The 20,181-nt window shown below is 46.7% G+C and overlaps 6 non-coding genes across 6 annotated transcripts; all 6 read right to left on the reverse strand.

Annotated features, from left to right (window-relative positions):
- Window positions 1–7,763: 7,763 nt before the first annotated feature.
- trnag-ucc (transfer RNA glycine (anticodon UCC)) lies at window positions 7,764–7,835 on the reverse strand. The gene has a single exon. It is a non-coding gene; the product is annotated as a tRNA-Gly (tRNA).
- A 1,614-nt stretch (window positions 7,836–9,449) lies between these two features.
- On the reverse strand, window positions 9,450–9,521 carry trnag-ucc (transfer RNA glycine (anticodon UCC)). Its single transcript has one exon. It is a non-coding gene; the product is annotated as a tRNA-Gly (tRNA).
- Window positions 9,522–12,810: 3,289 nt separating this feature from the next.
- On the reverse strand, window positions 12,811–12,882 carry trnag-ucc (transfer RNA glycine (anticodon UCC)). The gene has a single exon. It is a non-coding gene; the product is annotated as a tRNA-Gly (tRNA).
- A 1,606-nt stretch (window positions 12,883–14,488) lies between these two features.
- On the reverse strand, window positions 14,489–14,560 carry trnag-ucc (transfer RNA glycine (anticodon UCC)). Its single transcript has one exon. It is a non-coding gene; the product is annotated as a tRNA-Gly (tRNA).
- Window positions 14,561–16,166: 1,606 nt separating this feature from the next.
- On the reverse strand, window positions 16,167–16,238 carry trnag-ucc (transfer RNA glycine (anticodon UCC)). Its single transcript has one exon. It is a non-coding gene; the product is annotated as a tRNA-Gly (tRNA).
- A 3,291-nt stretch (window positions 16,239–19,529) lies between these two features.
- Window positions 19,530–19,601, reverse strand: trnag-ucc (transfer RNA glycine (anticodon UCC)). The gene has a single exon. It is a non-coding gene; the product is annotated as a tRNA-Gly (tRNA).
- Window positions 19,602–20,181: the final 580 nt, after the last annotated feature.

Below are 20,181 nucleotides of genomic sequence, written 5' to 3' on the forward strand. Positions count from 1 at the left end.
GTGTTCCTAATAAATGTTGTTCAGTTGCATTGACACAATACTTTTTGTTTAAAGCGCAATAAAAAAAAAATAAAAAAAAAAAAAAAAAAGAGTCCAAACAATGACCCCTGCTACCGGTAGTGTTGCAAGTATTATGCGACTTCAGCTAATGATGGGTCCATCCGAAATTATTCCATCCAAAAGTTTTGGGTGGAGGCACAGGTCACAGAGGGAGTTCTGCTTCGACGTCAGCCCGAGCCAAAGGATATGCGTTGGCCGGGAATCGAATCCGTGTCAACTGCTTGGAAGGCAGCTATGCTCACCACTATACCACCAACGCAGTCAGCAGTCAGCAACTTGCGCCGTCACTAAGAAGGCTCGAAGTGCACGAGTCGCCGATAGGGCTAGAGGAGCAGATGAGATCTTTGTTTGGACCCGTCACTAAAGAGAGCCTTCAAGAATTTGCATCCCGTCACGTACAAGAAAGCGCTGCCTTCCCATCCGGCTAAATAAACACGAAGTGGTCAAACGCAGAGAGTGCCTATAATAACCAAAAGCCCAATCAAGGCAATCTCTTTCTCATGCCTCTATCTGAAAAGTTGGATAAAATCTTATATGAAAAAAAAGTCTTTTAAAGAAATCCCTTATTCCGAGGTCACCGTAGCCACCAGATCCAGTCTGTATCCGCTTCAGTCACCCGGATCCAGTCCGTATACAGAGAAGATGGTGGATCAACACCTAGAAAGGACCTCTATGGCCCAGAAACACAGCGGAGACCGTGACAACTAGATGAGCCGCAGATACAAATCCCCTGTAAAGACCACATGGACAAGACCACAGGAAACAGATGATTCTTCTGCACAGTCTGACATTCCTGCAGCCTGGAGCTGATCTACCTGTTTCGTCTGACAAGGGGAGAACTGTCTCCCCGATTGAGCCTGGTTTCTCACCGGGTTTTTTCTCCATCCTTTCACCGATCGAGTTTTGGTTTCTTCCCTCTGTCGCTTCTGGCAGGCGGAGCTGGGGACACTTCATGTACAGCGATATCGTTGACTTGATTGCAAATTATTGCACAGATACTATTTAAACTGAACTTAGCTGAATGATGTCATCAAAGAGTTCAATAACGAAATGCCTTTAACTGTCATTTTGCTTTTTGACGCACTGTGTTCCTAATTAATGTTGTTCAGTTGCATTGACGCAATACTTTCTGTTTAAAGCGCAATTTAAAAAAAAACAAAACAAAAAAAAAGAGTCCAAACAATGACCCCTGCTACGGGTAGTGTTCCAAGTGTTATGCGACTTCAGCTAATGATGGGTCCATCAGAAATTTTACGGTGCTAGGGCTGGGTCTGCGTCAGAAGAAGCCATGCATTGTTTAGTTATGTCAGTGCAGTGCCGTCAGTTGGGGGAGAAACAGCAGCATGCACGGCTCCTCGTTAGTATAGTGGACAGTATCTCCGCCTGTCACGCGGAAGACCGGGGTTCGATTCCCCGACGGGGAGAGCTGGTTCTTTTCGTCTTCCGAATGATCCATCCAAAATGTTTGGTTGGAGTCGCAGGTCACAGAAGGAGTTCTGCTTCGACGTCAGCCCGAGCCAAAGGATATGCGTTGGCCGGGAATCGAATCCGTGTCAACTGCTTGGAAGGCAGCTATGCTCACCACTATACCACCAACGCAGGCGGAAGACAGTAGCTTTATTGACGCACTGTGTTCCTAATAAATGTTGTTCAGTTGCATTGACACAATACTTTTTGTTTAAAGCGCAATAAAAAAAAATAAAATAAAAAAAAAGAGTCCAAACAATGACCCCTGCTACCGGTAGTGTTGCAAGTGTTATGCGACTTCAGCTAATGATGGGTCCATCCGAAATTATTCCATCCAAAAGTTTTGGGTGGAGGCACAGGTCACAGAGGGAGTTCTGCTTCGACGTCAGCCCGAGCCAAAGGATATGCGTTGGCCGGGAATCGAATCCGTGTCAACTGCTTGGAAGGCAGCTATGCTCACCACTATACCACCAACGCAGTCAGCAGTCAGCAACTTGCGCCGTCACTAAGAAGGCTCGAAGTGCACGAGTCGCCGATAGGGCTAGAGGAGCAGATGAGATCTTTGTTTGGACCCGTCACTAAAGAGAGCCTTCAAGAATTTGCATCCCGTCACGTACAAGAAAGCGCTGCCTTCCCATCCGGCTAAATAAACACGAAGTGGTCAAACGCAGAGAGTGCCTATAATAACCAAAAGCCCAATCAAGGCAATCTCTTTCTCATGCCTCTATCTGAAAAGTTGGATAAAATCTTATATGAAAAAAAAAGTCTTTTAAAGAAATCCCTTATTCCGAGGTCACCGTAGCCACCAGATCCAGTCTGTATCCGCTTCAGTCACCCGGATCCAGTCCGTATACAGAGAAGATGGTGGATCAACACCTAGAAAGGACCTCTATGGCCCAGAAACACAGCGGAGACCGTGACAACTAGATGAGCCGCAGATACAAATCCCCTGTAAAGACCACCTGGACAAGACCACAGGAAACAGATGATTCTTCTGCACAGTCTGACATTCCTGCAGCCTGGAGCTGATCTACCTGTTTCGTCTGACAAGGGGAGAACTGTCTCCCCGATTGAGCCTGGTTTCTCACCGGGTTTTTTCTCCATCCTTTCACCGATCGAGTTTTGGTTTCTTCCCTCTGTCGCTTCTGGCAGGCGGAGCTGGGGACACTTCATGTACAGCGATATCGTTGACTTGATTGCAAATTATTGCACAGATACTATTTAAACTGAACTTAGCTGAATGATGTCATCAAAGAGTTCAATAACGAAATGCCTTTAACTGTCATTTTGCTTTTTGACGCACTGTGTTCCTAATTAATGTTGTTCAGTTGCATTGACGCAATACTTTCTGTTTAAAGCGCAATTTAAAAAAAAAAAAAAAAAAAAAAGAGTCCAAACAATGACCCCTGCTACGGGTAGTGTTCCAAGTGTTATGCGACTTCAGCTAATGATGGGTCCATCCGAAATTATTCCATCCAAAAGTTTTGGGTGGAGGCACAGGTCACAGAGGGAGTTCTGCTTCGACGTCAGCCCGAGCCAAAGGACATGCGCACTGCTTTCTCCAACTGCTTGGAAGGCAGCTATGCTCACCACTATACCACCAACGCAGTCAGCAGTCAGCAACTTGCGCCGTCACTAAGAAGGCTCGAAGTGCACGAGTCGCCGATAGGGCTAGAGGAGCAGATGAGATCTTTGTTTGGACCCGTCACTAAAGAGAGCCTTCAAGAATTTGCATCCCGTCACGTACAAGAAAGCGCTGCCTTCCCATCCGGCTAAATAAACACGAAGTGGTCAAACGCAGAGAGTGCCTATAATAACCAAAAGCCCAATCAAGGCAATCTCTTTCTCATGCCTCTATCTGAAAAGTTGGATAAAATCTTATATGAAAAAAAAAGTCTTTTAAAGAAATCCCTTATTCCGAGGTCACCGTAGCCACCAGATCCAGTCTGTATCCGCTTCAGTCACCCGGATCCAGTCCGTATACAGAGAAGATGGTGGATCAACACCTAGAAAGGACCTCTATGGCCCAGAAACACAGCGGAGACCGTGACAACTAGATGAGCCGCAGATACAAATCCCCTGTAAAGACCACCTGGACAAGACCACAGGAAACAGATGATTCTTCTGCACAGTCTGACATTCCTGCAGCCTGGAGCTGATCTACCTGTTTCGTCTGACAAGGGGAGAACTGTCTCCCCGATTGAGCCTGGTTTCTCACCGGGTTTTTTCTCCATCCTTTCACCGATCGAGTTTTGGTTTCTTCCCTCTGTCGCTTCTGGCAGGCGGAGCTGGGGACACTTCATGTACAGCGATATCGTTGACTTGATTGCAAATTATTGCACAGATACTATTTAAACTGAACTTAGCTGAATGATGTCATCAAAGAGTTCAATAACGAAATGCCTTTAACTGTCATTTTGCTTTTTGACGCACTGTGTTCCTAATTAATGTTGTTCAGTTGCATTGACGCAATACTTTCTGTTTAAAGCGCAATTTAAAAAAAAACAACAAAAAAAAAAAGAGTCCAAACAATGACCCCTGCTACGGGTAGTGTTCCAAGTGTTATGCGACTTCAGCTAATGATGGGTCCATCAGAAATTTTACGGTGCTAGGGCTGGGTCTGCGTCAGAAGAAGCCATGCATTGTTTAGTTATGTCAGTGCAGTGCCGTCAGTTGGGGGAGAAACGGCAGCATGCACGGCTCCTCGTTAGTATAGTGGACAGTATCTCCGCCTGTCACGCGGAAGACCGGGGTTCGATTCCCCGACGGGGAGAGCTGGTTCTTTTCGTCTTCCGAATGATCCATCCAAAATGTTTGGTTGGAGTCGCAGGTCACAGAAGGAGTTCTGCTTCGACGTCAGCCCGAGCCAAAGGACATGCGTTGGCCGGGAATCGAACCCGGGTCAACTGCTTGGAAGGCAGCTATGTTCACCACTATACCACCAACGCAGGCGGAAGACAGTAGCTTTATTGACGCACTGTGTTCCTAATAAATGTTGTTCAGTTGCATTGACACAATACTTTTTGTTTAAAGCACAATAAAAAAAAAAAAAAAAAAAAAAAAGAGTCCAAACAATGACCCCTGCTACCGGTAGTGTTGCAAGTGTTATGCGACTTCAGCTAATGATGGGTCCATCCGAAATTATTCCATCCAAAAGTTTTGGGTGGAGGCACAGGTCACAGAGGGAGTTCTGCTTCGACGTCAGCCCGAGCCAAAGGACATGCGCACTGCTTTCTCCAACTGCTTGGAAGGCAGCTATGCTCACCACTATACCACCAACGCAGTCAGCAGTCAGCAACTTGCGCCGTCACTAAGAAGGCTCGAAGTGCACGAGTCGCCGATAGGGCTAGAGGAGCAGATGAGATCTTTGTTTGGACCCGTCACTAAAGAGAGCCTTCAAGAATTTGCATCCCGTCACGTACAAGAAAGCGCTGCCTTCCCATCCGGCTAAATAAACACGAAGTGGTCAAACGCAGAGAGTGCCTATAATAACCAAAAGCCCAATCAAGGCAATCTCTTTCTCATGCCTCTATCTGAAAAGTTGGATAAAATCTTATATGAAAAAAAAAAGTCTTTTAAAGAAATCCCTTATTCCGAGGTCACCGTAGCCACCAGATCCAGTCTGTATCCGCTTCAGTCACCCGGATCCAGTCCGTATACAGAGAAGATGGTGGATCAACACCTAGAAAGGACCTCTATGGCCCAGAAACACAGCGGAGACCGTGACAACTAGATGAGCCGCAGATACAAATCCCCTGTAAAGACCACCTGGACAAGACCACAGGAAACAGATGATTCTTCTGCACAGTCTGACATTCCTGCAGCCTGGAGCTGATCTACCTGTTTCGTCTGACAAGGGGAGAACTGTCTCCCCGATTGAGCCTGGTTTCTCACCGGGTTTTTTCTCCATCCTTTCACCGATCGAGTTTTGGTTTCTTCCCTCTGTCGCTTCTGGCAGGCGGAGCTGGGGACACTTCATGTACAGCGATATCGTTGACTTGATTGCAAATTATTGCACAGATACTATTTAAACTGAACTTAGCTGAATGATGTCATCAAAGAGTTCAATAACGAAATGCCTTTAACTGTCATTTTGCTTTTTGACGCACTGTGTTCCTAATTAATGTTGTTCAGTTGCATTGACGCAATACTTTCTGTTTAAAGCGCAATTTAAAAAAAAACAAAAAAAAAAAAAGAGTCCAAACAATGACCCCTGCTACGGGTAGTGTTCCAAGTGTTATGCGACTTCAGCTAATGATGGGTCCATCAGAAATTTTACTGTGCTAGGGCTGGGTCTGCGTCAGAAGAAGCCATGCATTGTTTAGTTATGTCAGTGCAGTGCCGTCAGTTGGGGGAGAAACGGCAGCATGCACGGCTCCTCGTTAGTATAGTGGACAGTATCTCCGCCTGTCACGCGGAAGACCGGGGTTCGATTCCCCGACGGGGAGAGCTGTTTCTTTTCGTCTTCCGAATGATCCATCCAAAATGTTTGGTTGGAGTCGCAGGTCACAGAAGGAGTTCTGCTTCGACGTCAGCCCGAGCCAAAGGACATGCGTTGGCCGGGAATCGAACCCGGGTCAACTGCTTGGAAGGCAGCTATGCTCACCAATATACCACCAACGCAGGCGGAAGACAGTAGCTTTATTGACGCACTGTGTTCCTAATAAATGTTGTTCAGTTGCATTGACACAATACTTTTTGTTTAAAGCGCAATAAAAAAATAAAATAAAAAAAAAAGAGTCCAAACAATGACCCCTGCTACCGGTAGTGTTGCAAGTGTTATGCGACTTCAGCTAATGATGGGTCCATCCGAAATTATTCCATCCAAAAGGTTTGGGTGGAGGCACAGGTCACAGAGGGAGTTCTGCTTCGACGTCAGCCCGAGCCAAAGGATATGCGTTGGCCGGGAATCGAATCCGTGTCAACTGCTTGGAAGGCAGCTATGCTCACCACTATACCACCAACGCAGTCAGCAGTCAGCAACTTGCGCCGTCACTAAGAAGGCTCGAAGTGCACGAGTCGCCGATAGGGCTAGAGGAGCAGATGAGATCTTTGTTTGGACCCGTCACTAAAGAGAGCCTTCAAGAATTTGCATCCCGTCACGTACAAGAAAGCGCTGCCTTCCCATCCGGCTAAATAAACACGAAGTGGTCAAACGCAGAGAGTGCCTATAATAACCAAAAGCCCAATCAAGGCAATCTCTTTCTCATGCCTCTATCTGAAAAGTTGGATAAAATCTTATATGAAAAAAAAAGTCTTTTAAAGAAATCCCTTATTCCGAGGTCACCGTAGCCACCAGATCCAGTCTGTATCCGCTTCAGTCACCCGGATCCAGTCCGTATACAGAGAAGATGGTGGATCAACACCTAGAAAGGACCTCTATGGCCCAGAAACACAGCGGAGACCGTGACAACTAGATGAGCCGCAGATACAAATCCCCTGTAAAGACCACCTGGACAAGACCACAGGAAACAGATGATTCTTCTGCACAGTCTGACATTCCTGCAGCCTGGAGCTGATCTACCTGTTTCGTCTGACAAGGGGAGAACTGTCTCCCCGATTGAGCCTGGTTTCTCACCGGGTTTTTTCTCCATCCTTTCACCGATCGAGTTTTGGTTTCTTCCCTCTGTCGCTTCTGGCAGGCGGAGCTGGGGACACTTCATGTACAGCGATATCGTTGACTTGATTGCAAATTATTGCACAGATACTATTTAAACTGAACTTAGCTGAATGATGTCATCAAAGAGTTCAATAACGAAATGCCTTTAACTGTCATTTTGCTTTTTGACGCACTGTGTTCCTAATTAATGTTGTTCAGTTGCATTGACGCAATACTTTCTGTTTAAAGCGCAATTTAAAAAAAAACAACAAAAAAAAAAAGAGTCCAAACAATGACCCCTGCTACGGGTAGTGTTCCAAGTGTTATGCGACTTCAGCTAATGATGGGTCCATCAGAAATTTTACGGTGCTAGGGCTGGGTCTGCGTCAGAAGAAGCCATGCATTGTTTAGTTATGTCAGTGCAGTGCCGTCAGTTGGGGGAGAAACGGCAGCATGCACGGCTCCTCGTTAGTATAGTGGACAGTATCTCCGCCTGTCACGCGGAAGACCGGGGTTCGATTCCCCGACGGGGAGAGCTGGTTCTTTTCGTCTTCCGAATGATCCATCCAAAATGTTTGGTTGGAGTCGCAGGTCACAGAAGGAGTTCTGCTTCGACGTCAGCCCGAGCCAAAGGACATGCGTTGGCCGGGAATCGAACCCGGGTCAACTGCTTGGAAGGCAGCTATGCTCACCACTATACCACCAACGCAGGCGGAAGACAGTAGCTTTATTGACGCACTGTGTTCCTAATAAATGTTGTTCAGTTGCATTGACACAATACTTTTTGTTTAAAGCGCAATAAAAAAAAAAAAAAAAAAAAAAAAGAGTCCAAACAATGACCCCTGCTACCGGTAGTGTTGCAAGTGTTATGCGACTTCAGCTAATGATGGGTCCATCCGAAATTATTCCATCCAAAAGTTTTGGGTGGAGGCACAGGTCACAGAGGGAGTTCTGCTTCGACGTCAGCCCGAGCCAAAGGATATGCGTTGGCCGGGAATCGAATCCGTGTCAACTGCTTGGAAGGCAGCTATGCTCACCACTATACCACCAACGCAGTCAGCAGTCAGCAACTTGCGCCGTCACTAAGAAGGCTCGAAGTGCACGAGTCGCCGATAGGGCTAGAGGAGCAGATGAGATCTTTGTTTGGACCCGTCACTAAAGAGAGCCTTCAAGAATTTGCATCCCGTCACGTACAAGAAAGCGCTGCCTTCCCATCCGGCTAAATAAACACGAAGTGGTCAAACGCAGAGAGTGCCTATAATAACCAAAAGCCCAATCAAGGCAATCTCTTTCTCATGCCTCTATCTGAAAAGTTGGATAAAATCTTATATGAAAAAAAAAGTCTTTTAAAGAAATCCCTTATTCCGAGGTCACCGTAGCCACCAGATCCAGTCTGTATCCGCTTCAGTCACCCGGATCCAGTCCGTATACAGAGAAGATGGTGGATCAACACCTAGAAAGGACCTCTATGGCCCAGAAACACAGCGGAGACCGTGACAACTAGATGAGCCGCAGATACAAATCCCCTGTAAAGACCACCTGGACAAGACCACAGGAAACAGATGATTCTTCTGCACAGTCTGACATTCCTGCAGCCTGGAGCTGATCTACCTGTTTCGTCTGACAAGGGGAGAACTGTCTCCCCGATTGAGCCTGGTTTCTCACCGGGTTTTTTCTCCATCCTTTCACCGATCGAGTTTTGGTTTCTTCCCTCTGTCGCTTCTGGCAGGCGGAGCTGGGGACACTTCATGTACAGCGATATCGTTGACTTGATTGCAAATTATTGCACAGATACTATTTAAACTGAACTTAGCTGAATGATGTCATCAAAGAGTTCAATAACGAAATGCCTTTAACTGTCATTTTGCTTTTTGATGCACTGTGTTCCTAATTAATGTTGTTCAGTTGCATTGACGCAATACTTTCTGTTTAAAGCGCAATTTAAAAAAAAACAAAACAAAAAAAAAGAGTCCAAACAATGACCCCTGCTACGGGTAGTGTTCCAAGTGTTATGCGACTTCAGCTAATGATGGGTCCATCAGAAATTTTACGGTGCTAGGGCTGGGTCTGCGTCAGAAGAAGCCATGCATTGTTTAGTTATGTCAGTGCAGTGCCGTCAGTTGGGGGAGAAACGGCAGCATGCACGGCTCCTCGTTAGTATAGTGGACAGTATCTCCGCCTGTCACGCGGAAGACCGGGGTTCGATTCCCCGACGGGGAGAGCTGGTTCTTTTCGTCTTCCGAATGATCCATCCAAAATGTTTGGTTGGAGTCGCAGGTCACAGAAGGAGTTCTGCTTCGACGTCAGCCCGAGCCAAAGGACATGCGTTGGCCGGGAATCGAACCCGGGTCAACTGCTTGGAAGGCAGCTATGCTCACCACTATACCACCAACGCAGGCGGAAGACAGTAGCTTTATTGACGCACTGTGTTCCTAATAAATGTTGTTCAGTTGCATTGACACAATACTTTTTGTTTAAAGCGCAATAAAAAAAAAAAAAAAGAGTCCAAACAATGACCCCTGCTACCGGTAGTGTTGCAAGTGTTATGCGACTTCAGCTAATGATGGGTCCATCCGAAATTATTCCATCCAAAAGTTTTGGGTGGAGGCACAGGTCACAGAGGGAGTTCTGCTTCGACGTCAGCCCGAGCCAAAGGATATGCGTTGGCCAGGAATCGAATCCGTGTCAACTGCTTGGAAGGAAGCTATGCTCACCACTATACCACCAACGCAGTCAGCAGTCAGCAACTTGCGCCGTCACTAAGAAGGCTCGAAGTGCACGAGTCGCCGATAGGGCTAGAGGAGCAGATGAGATCTTTGTTTGGACCCGCCACTAAAGAGAGCCTTCAAGAATTTGCATCCCGTCACGTACAAGAAAGCGCTGCCTTCCCATCCGGCTAAATAAACACGAAGTGGTCAAACGCAGAGAGTGCCTATAATAACCAAAAGCCCAATCAAGGCAATCTCTTTCTCATGCCTCTATCTGAAAAGTTGGATAAAATCTTATATGAAAAAAAAAGTCTTTTAAAGAAATCCCTTATTCCGAGGTCACCGTAGCCACCAGATCCAGTCTGTATCCGCTTCAGTCACCCGGATCCAGTCCGTATACAGAGAAGATGGTGGATCAACACCTAGAAAGGACCTCTATGGCCCAGAAACACAGCGGAGACCGTGACAACTAGATGAGCCGCAGATACAAATCCCCTGTAAAGACCACCTGGACAAGACCACAGGAAACAGATGATTCTTCTGCACAGTCTGACATTCCTGCAGCCTGGAGCTGATCTACCTGTTTCGTCTGACAAGGGGAGAACTGTCTCCCCGATTGAGCCTGGTTTCTCACCGGGTTTTTTCTCCATCCTTTCACCGATCGAGTTTTGGTTTCTTCCCTCTGTCGCTTCTGGCAGGCGGAGCTGGGGACACTTCATGTACAGCGATATCGTTGACTTGATTGCAAATTATTGCACAGATACTATTTAAACTGAACTTAGCTGAATGATGTCATCAAAGAGTTCAATAACGAAATGCCTTTAACTGTCATTTTGCTTTTTGACGCACTGTGTTCCTAATTAATGTTGTTCAGTTGCATTGACGCAATACTTTCTGTTTAAAGCGCAATTTAAAAAAAAACAAAAAAAAAAAAAGAGTCCAAACAATGACCCCTGCTACGGGTAGTGTTCCAAGTGTTATGCGACTTCAGCTAATGATGGGTCCATCAGAAATTTTACTGTGCTAGGGCTGGGTCTGCGTCAGAAGAAGCCATGCATTGTTTAGTTATGTCAGTGCAGTGCCGTCAGTTGGGGGAGAAACGGCAGCATGCACGGCTCCTCGTTAGTATAGTGGACAGTATCTCCGCCTGTCACGCGGAAGACCGGGGTTCGATTCCCCGACGGGGAGAGCTGTTTCTTTTCGTCTTCCGAATGATCCATCCAAAATGTTTGGTTGGAGTCGCAGGTCACAGAAGGAGTTCTGCTTCGACGTCAGCCCGAGCCAAAGGACATGCGTTGGCCGGGAATCGAACCCGGGTCAACTGCTTGGAAGGCAGCTATGCTCACCAATATACCACCAACGCAGGCGGAAGACAGTAGCTTTATTGACGCACTGTGTTCCTAATAAATGTTGTTCAGTTGCATTGACACAATACTTTTTGTTTAAAGCGCAATAAAAAAAAAAAAAAAAAAAAAAAGAGTCCAAACAATGACCCCTGCTACCGGTAGTGTTGCAAGTGTTATGCGACTTCAGCTAATGATGGGTCCATCCGAAATTATTCCATCCAAAAGTTTTGGGTGGAGGCACAGGTCACAGAGGGAGTTCTGCTTCGACGTCAGCCCGAGCCAAAGGATATGCGTTGGCCGGGAATCGAATCCGTGTCAACTGCTTGGAAGGCAGCTATGCTCACCACTATACCACCAACGCAGTCAGCAGTCAGCAACTTGCGCCGTCACTAAGAAGGCTCGAAGTGCACGAGTCGCCGATAGGGCTAGAGGAGCAGATGAGATCTTTGTTTGGACCCGTCACTAAAGAGAGCCTTCAAGAATTTGCATCCCGTCACGTACAAGAAAGCGCTGCCTTCCCATCCGGCTAAATAAACACGAAGTGGTCAAACGCAGAGAGTGCCTATAATAACCAAAAGCCCAATCAAGGCAATCTATTTCTCATGCCTCTATCTGAAAAGTTGGATAAAATCTTATATGAAAAAAAAAGTCTTTTAAAGAAATCCCTTATTCCGAGGTCACCGTAGCCACCAGATCCAGTCTGTATCCGCTTCAGTCACCCGGATCCAGTCCGTATACAGAGAAGATGGTGGATCAACACCTAGAAAGGACCTCTATGGCCCAGAAACACAGCGGAGACCGTGACAACTAGATGAGCCGCAGATACAAATCCCCTGTAAAGACCACCTGGACAAGACCACAGGAAACAGATGATTCTTCTGCACAGTCTGACATTCCTGCAGCCTGGAGCTGATCTACCTGTTTCGTCTGACAAGGGGAGAACTGTCTCCCCGATTGAGCCTGGTTTCTCACCGGGTTTTTTCTCCATCCTTTCACCGATCGAGTTTTGGTTTCTTCCCTCTGTCGCTTCTGGCAGGCGGAGCTGGGGACACTTCATGTACAGCGATATCGTTGACTTGATTGCAAATTATTGCACAGATACTATTTAAACTGAACTTAGCTGAATGATGTCATCAAAGAGTTCAATAACGAAATGCCTTTAACTGTCATTTTGCTTTTTGACGCACTGTGTTCCTAATTAATGTTGTTCAGTTGCATTGACGCAATACTTTCTGTTTAAAGCGCAATTTAAAAAAAAACAAAACAAAAAAAAAGAGTCCAAACAATGACCCCTGCTACGGGTAGTGTTCCAAGTGTTATGCGACTTCAGCTAATGATGGGTCCATCAGAAATTTTACGGTGCTAGGGCTGGGTCTGCGTCAGAAGAAGCCATGCATTGTTTAGTTATGTCAGTGCAGTGCCGTCAGTTGGGGGAGAAACGGCAGCATGCACGGCTCCTCGTTAGTATAGTGGACAGTATCTCCGCCTGTCACGCGGAAGACCGGGGTTCGATTCCCCGACGGGGAGAGCTGGTTCTTTTCGTCTTCCGAATGATCCATCCAAAATGTTTGGTTGGAGTCGCAGGTCACAGAAGGAGTTCTGCTTCGACGTCAGCCCGAGCCAAAGGACATGCGTTGGCCGGGAATCGAACCCGGGTCAACTGCTTGGAAGGCAGCTATGCTCACCACTATACCACCAACGCAGGCGGAAGACAGTAGCTTTATTGACGCACTGTGTTCCTAATAAATGTTGTTCAGTTGCATTGACACAATACTTTTTGTTTAAAGCGCAATAAAAAAAAAAAAAAAAGAGTCCAAACAATGACCCCTGCTACCGGTAGTGTTGCAAGTGTTATGCGACTTCAGCTAATGATGGGTCCATCCGAAATTATTCCATCCAAAAGTTTTGGGTGGAGGCACAGGTCACAGAGGGAGTTCTGCTTCGACGTCAGCCCGAGCCAAAGGATATGCGTTGGCCAGGAATCGAATCCGTGTCAACTGCTTGGAAGGAAGCTATGCTCACCACTATACCACCAACGCAGTCAGCAGTCAGCAACTTGCGCCGTCACTAAGAAGGCTCGAAGTGCACGAGTCGCCGATAGGGCTAGAGGAGCAGATGAGATCTTTGTTTGGACCCGTCACTAAAGAGAGCCTTCAAGAATTTGCATCCCGTCACGTACAAGAAAGCGCTGCCTTCCCATCCGGCTAAATAAACACGAAGTGGTCAAACGCAGAGAGTGCCTATAATAACCAAAAGCCCAATCAAGGCAATCTCTTTCTCATGCCTCTATCTGAAAAGTTGGATAAAATCTTATATGAAAAAAAAAGTCTTTTAAAGAAATCCCTTATTCCGAGGTCACCGTAGCCACCAGATCCAGTCTGTATCCGCTTCAGTCACCCGGATCCAGTCCGTATACAGAGAAGATGGTGGATCAACACCTAGAAAGGACCTCTATGGCCCAGAAACACAGCGGAGACCGTGACAACTAGATGAGCCGCAGATACAAATCCCCTGTAAAGACCACCTGGACAAGACCACAGGAAACAGATGATTCTTCTGCACAGTCTGACATTCCTGCAGCCTGGAGCTGATCTACCTGTTTCGTCTGACAAGGGGAGAACTGTCTCCCCGATTGAGCCTGGTTTCTCACCGGGTTTTTTCTCCATCCTTTCACCGATCGAGTTTTGGTTTCTTCCCTCTGTCGCTTCTGGCAGGCGGAGCTGGGGACACTTCATGTACAGCGATATCGTTGACTTGATTGCAAATTATTGCACAGATACTATTTAAACTGAACTTAGCTGAATGATGTCATCAAAGAGTTCAATAACGAAATGCCTTTAACTGTCATTTTGCTTTTTGACGCACTGTGTTCCTAATTAATGTTGTTCAGTTGCATTGACGCAATACTTTCTGTTTAAAGCGCAATTTAAAAAAAAACAAAACAAAAAAAAAGAGTCCAAACAATGACCCCTGCTACGGGTAGTGTTCCAAGTGTTATGCGACTTCAGCTAATGATGGGTCCATCAGAAATTTTACGGTGCTAGGGCTGGGTCTGCGTCAGAAGAAGCCATGCATTGTTTAGTTATGTCAGTGCAGTGCCGTCAGTTGGGGGAGAAACGGCAGCATGCACGGCTCCTCGTTAGTATAGTGGACAGTATCTCCGCCTGTCACGCGGAAGACCGGGGTTCGATTCCCCGACGGGGAGAGCTGGTTCTTTTCGTCTTCCGAATGATCCATCCAAAATGTTTGGTTGGAGTCGCAGGTCACAGAAGGAGTTCTGCTTCGACGTCAGCCCGAGCCAAAGGACATGCGTTGGCCGGGAATCGAACCCGGGTCAACTGCTTGGAAGGCAGCTATGCTCACCACTATACCACCAACGCAGGCGGAAGACAGTAGCTTTATTGACGCACTGTGTTCCTAATAAATGTTGTTCAGTTGCATTGACACAATACTTTTTGTTTAAAGCGCAATAAAAAAAAAAAAAAAAGAGTCCAAACAATGACCCCTGCTACCGGTAGTGTTGCAAGTGTTATGCGACTTCAGCTAATGATGGGTCCATCCGAAATTATTCCATCCAAAAGTTTTGGGTGGAGGCACAGGTCACAGAGGGAGTTCTGCTTCGACGTCAGCCCGAGCCAAAGGATATGCGTTGGCCAGGAATCGAATCCGTGTCAACTGCTTGGAAGGAAGCTATGCTCACCACTATACCACCAACGCAGTCAGCAGTCAGCAACTTGCGCCGTCACTAAGAAGGCTCGAAGTGCACGAGTCGCCGATAGGGCTAGAGGAGCAGATGAGATCTTTGTTTGGACCCGTCACTAAAGAGAGCCTTCAAGAATTTGCATCCCGTCACGTACAAGAAAGCGCTGCCTTCCCATCCGGCTAAATAAACACGAAGTGGTCAAACGCAGAGAGTGCCTATAATAACCAAAAGCCCAATCAAGGCAATCTCTTTCTCATGCCTCTATCTGAAAAGTTGGATAAAATCTTATATGAAAAAAAAAGTCTTTTAAAGAAATCCCTTATTCCGAGGTCACCGTAGCCACCAGATCCAGTCTGTATCCGCTTCAGTCACCCGGATCCAGTCCGTATACAGAGAAGATGGTGGATCAACACCTAGAAAGGACCTCTATGGCCCAGAAACACAGCGGAGACCGTGACAACTAGATGAGCCGCAGATACAAATCCCCTGTAAAGACCACCTGGACAAGACCACAGGAAACAGATGATTCTTCTGCACAGTCTGACATTCCTGCAGCCTGGAGCTGATCTACCTGTTTCGTCTGACAAGGGGAGAACTGTCTCCCCGATTGAGCCTGGTTTCTCACCGGGTTTTTTCTCCATCCTTTCACCGATCGAGTTTTGGTTTCTTCCCTCTGTCGCTTCTGGCAGGCGGAGCTGGGGACACTTCATGTACAGCGATATCGTTGACTTGATTGCAAATTATTGCACAGATACTATTTAAACTGAACTTAGCTGAATGATGTCATCAAAGAGTTCAATAACGAAATGCCTTTAACTGTCATTTTGCTTTTTGACGCACTGTGTTCCTAATTAATGTTGTTCAGTTGCATTGACGCAATACTTTCTGTTTAAAGCGCAATTTAAAAAAAAACAAAACAAAAAAAAAGAGTCCAAACAATGACCCCTGCTACGGGTAGTGTTCCAAGTGTTATGCGACTTCAGCTAATGATGGGTCCATCAGAAATTTTACGGTGCTAGGGCTGGGTCTGCGTCAGAAGAAGCCATGCATTGTTTAGTTATGTCAGTGCAGTGCCGTCAGTTGGGGGAGAAACGGCAGCATGCACGGCTCCTCGTTAGTATAGTGGACAGTATCTCCGCCTGTCACGCGGAAGACCGGGGTTCGATTCCCCGACGGGGAGAGCTGGTTCTTTTCGTCTTCCGAATGATCCATCCAAAATGTTTGGTTGGAGTCGCAGGTCACAGAAGGAGTTCTGCTTCGACGTCAGCCCGAGCCAAAGGACATGCGTTGGCCGGGAATCGAACCCGGGTCAACTGCTTGGAAGGCAGCTATGCTCACCACTATACCACCAACGCAGGCGGAAGACAGTAGCTTTATTGACGCACTGTGTTCCTAATAAATGTTGTTCAGTTGCATTGACACAATACTTTTTGTTTAAAGCGCAATAAAAAAAAAAAAACAAGAGTCCAAACAATGACCCCTGCTACCGGTAGTGTTGCAAGTGTTATGCGACTTCAGCTAATGATGGGTCCATCCGAAATTATTCCATCCAAAAGTTTTGGGTGGAGGCACAGGTCACAGAGGGAGTTCTGCTTCGACGTCAGCCCGAGCCAAAGGATATGCGTTGGCCAGGAATCGAATCCGTGTCAACTGCTTGGAAGGAAGCTATGCTCACCACTATACCACCAACGCAGTCAGCAGTCAGCAACTTGCGCCGTCACTAAGAAGGCTCGAAGTGCACGAGTCGCCGATAGGGCTAGAGGAGCAGATGAGATCTTTGTTTGGACCCGTCACTAAAGAGAGCCTTCAAGAATTTGCATCCCGTCACGTACAAGAAAGCGCTGCCTTCCCATCCGGCTAAATAAACACGAAGTGGTCAAACGCAGAGAGTGCCTATAATAACCAAAAGCCCAATCAAGGCAATCTCTTTCTCATGCCTCTATCTGAAAAGTTGGATAAAATCTTATATGAAAAAAAAGTCTTTTAAAGAAATCCCTTATTCCGAGGTCACCGTAGCCACCAGATCCAGTCTGTATCCGCTTCAGTCACCCGGATCCAGTCCGTATACAGAGAAGATGGTGGATCAACACCTAGAAAGGACCTCTATGGCCCAGAAACACAGCGGAGACCGTGACAACTAGATGAGCCGCAGATACAAATCCCCTGTAAAGACCACCTGGACAAGACCACAGGAAACAGATGATTCTTCTGCACAGTCTGACATTCCTGCAGCCTGGAGCTGATCTACCTGTTTCGTCTGACAAGGGGAGAACTGTCTCCCCGATTGAGCCTGGTTTCTCACCGGGTTTTTTCTCCATCCTTTCACCGATCGAGTTTTGGTTTCTTCCCTCTGTCGCTTCTGGCAGGCGGAGCTGGGGACACTTCATGTACAGCGATATCGTTGACTTGATTGCAAATTATTGCACAGATACTATTTAAACTGAACTTAGCTGAATGATGTCATCAAAGAGTTCAATAACGAAATGCCTTTAACTGTCATTTTGCTTTTTGACGCACTGTGTTCCTAATTAATGTTGTTCAGTTGCATTGACGCAATACTTTCTGTTTAAAGCGCAATTTAAAAAAAAACAACAAAAAAAAAAAGAGTCCAAACAATGACCCCTGCTACGGGTAGTGTTCCAAGTGTTATGCGACTTCAGCTAATGATGGGTCCATCAGAAATTTTACGGTGCTAGGGCTGGGTCTGCGTCAGAAGAAGCCATGCATTGTTTAGTTATGTCAGTGCAGTGCCGTCAGTTGGGGGAGAAACGGCAGCATGCACGGCTCCTCGTTAGTATAGTGGACAGTATCTCCGCCTGTCACGCGGAAGACCGGGGTTCGATTCCCCGACGGGGAGAGCTGGTTCTTTTCGTCTTCCGAATGATCCATCCAAAATGTTTGGTTGGAGTCGCAGGTCACAGAAGGAGTTCTGCTTCGACGTCAGCCCGAGCCAAAGGACATGCGTTGGCCGGGAATCGAACCCGGGTCAACTGCTTGGAAGGCAGCTATGTTCACCACTATACCACCAACGCAGGCGGAAGACAGTAGCTTTATTGACGCACTGTGTTCCTAATAAATGTTGTTCAGTTGCATTGACACAATACTTTTTGTTTAAAGCGCAATAAAAAAAAAAAAAAAAAAAAAAAAGAGTCCAAACAATGACCCCTGCTACCGGTAGTGTTGCAAGTGTTATGCGACTTCAGCTAATGATGGGTCCATCCGAAATTATTCCATCCAAAAGTTTTGGGTGGAGGCACAGGTCACAGAGGGAGTTCTGCTTCGACGTCAGCCCGAGCCAAAGGATATGCGTTGGCCGGGAATCGAATCCGTGTCAACTGCTTGGAAGGCAGCTATGCTCACCACTATACCACCAACGCAGTCAGCAGTCAGCAACTTGCGCCGTCACTAAGAAGGCTCGAAGTGCACGAGTCGCCGATAGGGCTAGAGGAGCAGATGAGATCTTTGTTTGGACCCGTCACTAAAGAGAGCCTTCAAGAATTTGCATCCCGTCACGTACAAGAAAGCGCTGCCTTCCCATCCGGCTAAATAAACACGAAGTGGTCAAACGCAGAGAGTGCCTATAATAACCAAAAGCCCAATCAAGGCAATCTCTTTCTCATGCCTCTATCTGAAAAGTTGGATAAAATCTTATATGAAAAAAAAAGTCTTTTAAAGAAATCCCTTATTCCGAGGTCACCGTAGCCACCAGATCCAGTCTGTATCCGCTTCAGTCACCCGGATCCAGTCCGTATACAGAGAAGATGGTGGATCAACACCTAGAAAGGACCTCTATGGCCCAGAAACACAGCGGAGACCGTGACAACTAGATGAGCCGCAGATACAAATCCCCTGTAAAGACCACCTGGACAAGACCACAGGAAACAGATGATTCTTCTGCACAGTCTGACATTCCTGCAGCCTGGAGCTGATCTACCTGTTTCGTCTGACAAGGGGAGAACTGTCTCCCCGATTGAGCCTGGTTTCTCACCGGGTTTTTTCTCCATCCTTTCACCGATCGAGTTTTGGTTTCTTCCCTCTGTCGCTTCTGGCAGGCGGAGCTGGGGACACTTCATGTACAGCGATATCGTTGACTTGATTGCAAATTATTGCACAGATACTATTTAAACTGAACTTAGCTGAATGATGTCATCAAAGAGTTCAATAACGAAATGCCTTTAACTGTCATTTTGCTTTTTGACGCACTGTGTTCCTAATTAATGTTGTTCAGTTGCATTGACGCAATACTTTCTGTTTAAAGCGCAATTTAAAAAAAAACAAAACAAAAAAAAAGAGTCCAAACAATGACCCCTGCTACGGGTAGTGTTCCAAGTGTTATGCGACTTCAGCTAATGATGGGTCCATCAGAAATTTTACGGTGCTAGGGCTGGGTCTGCGTCAGAAGAAGCCATGCATTGTTTAGTTATGTCAGTGCAGTGCCGTCAGTTGGGGGAGAAACGGCAGCATGCACGGCTCCTCGTTAGTATAGTGGACAGTATCTCCGCCTGTCACGCGGAAGACCGGGGTTCGATTCCCCGACGGGGAGAGCTGGTTCTTTTCGTCTTCCGAATGATCCATCCAAAATGTTTGGTTGGAGTCGCAGGTCACAGAAGGAGTTCTGCTTCGACGTCAGCCCGAGCCAAAGGACATGCGTTGGCCGGGAATCGAACCCGGGTCAACTGCTTGGAAGGCAGCTATGCTCACCACTATACCACCAACGCAGGCGGAAGACAGTAGCTTTATTGACGCACTGTGTTCCTAATAAATGTTGTTCAGTTGCATTGACACAATACTTTTTGTTTAAAGCGCAATAAAAAAAAAAAAAAAAAAAAAAAAAGAGTCCAAACAATGACCCCTGCTACCGGTAGTGTTGCAAGTGTTATGCGACTTCAGCTAATGATGGGTCCATCCGAAATTATTCCATCCAAAAGTTTTGGGTGGAGGCACAGGTCACAGAGGGAGTTCTGCTTCGACGTCAGCCCGAGCCAAAGGATATGCGTTGGCCGGGAATCGAATCCGTGTCAACTGCTTGGAAGGCAGCTATGCTCACCACTATACCACCAACGCAGTCAGCAGTCAGCAACTTGCGCCGTCACTAAGAAGGCTCGAAGTGCACGAGTCGCCGATAGGGCTAGAGGAGCAGATGAGATCTTTGTTTGGACCCGTCACTAAAGAGAGCCTTCAAGAATTTGCATCCCGTCACGTACAAGAAAGCGCTGCCTTCCCATCCGGCTAAATAAACACGAAGTGGTCAAACGCAGAGAGTGCCTATAATAACCAAAAGCCCAATCAAGGCAATCT

The sequence above is a fragment of the Carassius gibelio genome, chromosome B19 (assembly GCF_023724105.1).
Source record: "Carassius gibelio isolate Cgi1373 ecotype wild population from Czech Republic chromosome B19, carGib1.2-hapl.c, whole genome shotgun sequence".
NCBI lineage: Eukaryota > Metazoa > Chordata > Actinopteri > Cypriniformes > Cyprinidae > Carassius > Carassius gibelio.